This window comes from Malurus melanocephalus, unplaced genomic scaffold (assembly GCF_030028575.1).
Source record: "Malurus melanocephalus ecotype Western Australia unplaced genomic scaffold, MMel_1.1 scaffold_578, whole genome shotgun sequence".
Classification (NCBI taxonomy): domain Eukaryota; kingdom Metazoa; phylum Chordata; class Aves; order Passeriformes; family Maluridae; genus Malurus; species Malurus melanocephalus.
In genome coordinates this window covers 173,303-176,250 of record NW_026623810.1, presented here as the reverse complement: position 1 = coordinate 176,250, position 2,948 = coordinate 173,303, and positions in this window count along the sequence as shown.

Sequence of the window (2,948 nt, the reverse complement as noted above, 5' to 3'; positions counted from 1 at the left end):
AATACAAGCACCTACACTTGGCTTGACGTGGAATGAAATGACATCAGCTCTATGAAAGTCATGTCTCATTACAGAAGATGTCAATTTTTGAGGAGAGCTAAATATTTGACTGAGTTCTATTAAGCCAGTGGGCTTTTTTATCCTGAGTGTCTCTATGCCAGATAACAAATAAGTTGTTCTCTTTTGAAAGTTCATGGCAAAATTAATCCTAAAATGCACTGAATTTTACAGTAACTTTTTACTGCTAGCACATTGCAATCTTTTAAGATTATTTTCTGACCACACTGACTTCAGGAAGGTAAGCCTACTGAAATCAATGGCTTTTTGTTGCTATTGTGGCAATCAGATTTGGTACAACATATCCTCCAATACAGTTTTGCAAATTAGAACCTAATCCTGTTTCCTTTGAAGCTGGCTAGCAGAAGACTGATGATTTCAATGGGAGGATAATTCCTCTTTTGTGAATAAGGAAAAGCAGTTATGTAAAATAATACTGTCAGAAATGAAGAATTCCCTAGTGGGGTCTATGAACCCAAGGAGCTGAAATTCTCACCAAATGTTTATCTCAGAAACAATGAAACACTACATGTTTTACATGGACTTGCTAAAACTTGCAAGGAAATATCTGTCTGTTGGTGATACATTCAAACATATGTATATGTCTATATTTAACATTATTTTCAATTATCATTGCCACTACATATGAGCACAGAAATTTTCCTTTGTCTAGTTTTAGTTTACACATTTGATTTGCTCAATGCCCRCTGGCTTTACATTTAAGAACACGGAAATTTAAAAGGAAAAGTGGTATTTCTAATACTACATAGTTCCTGTGCTTATTCCATTATCAAAATGGCAGTTTTAATTTCGGAGTTTCTGTTATCTTATTATGCCTTCTATCTCTCCAACCACAATATATAGCAATGATTCATGACGTATTTCTTTGAAACTGATGATTTCCATGAAAATTATGAAGCAGCTAGAAGGAAACACTCTCGGGGATATTAACAAYGCTCATGAGTACAACATAATGAAACCTATTTTCATCACGGGCATTCATGCTTTTCTGCTATTCAAGAGGCAATTTYTCACTTCTCCTGGCAGTCAAAGGCACCCTTCACGTTCCCTGTGTCACCATCCCCTCTCCTAGGTCCCCCCTGCCTCCTGGTGCTGCTGCATTCCCATCCCTGTGCCAGTCATTACCTGGCAGCAGGTCTGTCCTGCATTCCTTCACATGGATGTTTCTTGGGGCATCCCCCCAAGTGTGAGAAGAGCTCCATAAATGAGTTTCAAACTGGGGGCAATAGCAGATGTCTCTCTGTCCCCCTCCTGCATGTTTAGGTAGCCCAGGCATTGCTTTTTTTCTGGGAGGAATGCAGTAGCGCTTCAGAGTTTTTGCTGTTTTAAAATGAAACAACAGAAACATCCAAGCTGTAAATGTCATCTTAATTCTTAGCAAGAGAAGGCCACGGAATTTTTGTCCTTTCCACACTTAAAATAAAGGAAGGGGCTACAGGAGAAAAAGGTGCACTGTTTTTGGTCTGTTTTTTTTTTAGTGTAGCAACAGGGTGAAGCTTTCCTTACCTTTCTCCTTTGGAATAGGTACTTCGTGGTGCACTCTTTGAAAGAGATGTCAAATTTCATGCTCCCAGCTTACAGTACCAGGCTTCCAAAGATAAAGAAGCCAGCACAGGAGATGTTTCTTCTGACTGCTGCAGGAAGTCTTTCCTGTCTCCTTCACCCCTCGCGGCACGATGCTGGCTCCTGTCAGGARCAGGGTACTGCACTAGGCAGACTTGGTTGAACCAGCTGGACATTTCTGCTGATCCTAAAATGAAGCAGCGATGGCAATTACAGAGGAACTTCTGYTTTCAAGCTCAAGTCAGAGAAGGTAAGGCTGCAACCTTAAAGCAGTGTTCACGATCTCGGGAAGAAACCTTGCAGAAGCCCAGCTTTACACACAGGCCCAAAGAGTTCGAGGAACCAGCCGAGGTTCTTCACCAAAACTGGTGACYGGGTATCACCCCACCAGCTCGACATTCCAGAGTTAGTTACCTTTGACAGACCTGAGTCTTTGCAGGAGCCACCCAGTGAAACTGTCTGAGCAGATGGATCAGCTGCTGTGCCAACATTTCCTCAGCAACCCGGAGAGGCTGGGGCTATCGACCCCTGAAATTCTGCGCCTTGACATTGCTGTGATCACAAAGTGGAACCCAAGRGTTCAAAAGGTCTGTCTGTGCATTATCCTTGCAGAGCAGACAATCCCAGCTGCAACCTGCACCTTAAGAACAGTCAGTAGGGAAGAGACATTGAACCAGGGCTCTCACTTTAAAGTGTTTAAAAGCCTTTGTTGGTCCAGAAAACTGGCTGTACAGGAGCATGCCAAAACAATTCCACCCCATGCAATTTTTGCTACAAGAGACCATCTGCCTTCTCTAGCCATGCACTTGGGGATGGCTTCTTTTCTAAAGGCAACATCTGATTCGTCTTAACCTTGGCAACAATTTGTATATCTGTACTGGTTTAAGTTTTGAAGCTGTCTTTGTAAAAGAAATAAYCCTTCCTTTAAAGTGAAGAAAGCACAAAACCGACGCAGTCTTTGTATTTCAAAGATCCCCAAAGCAGACGCGAGGTGTTCCTCAGCTCTTGGCGCAGATTAGCAAGTCAACCACAGCAGGACTGGGCTGGAAAGGTTTCTCAGCAGCAAAAACCTCCCGGAGCAGGCAAACAGCGCCTGCCCATGCCAAGCACAGGCGGCACCTGGGTGTGCCCGAGTTTTTCCGCCAGTTCCACCAACATGGAAACCCTACAGGAAACCCTCGCCCGCTTGGCGAATGGGGAAAATTAGACGTTTTCTGGAAAAAACAACTTTCCAGACCTAAATTTTGTGCAGGCTTGCCCCATCCCCTGCCCGTTCGCCCTCCCTACAGGTGCACACGGCAGAGCCG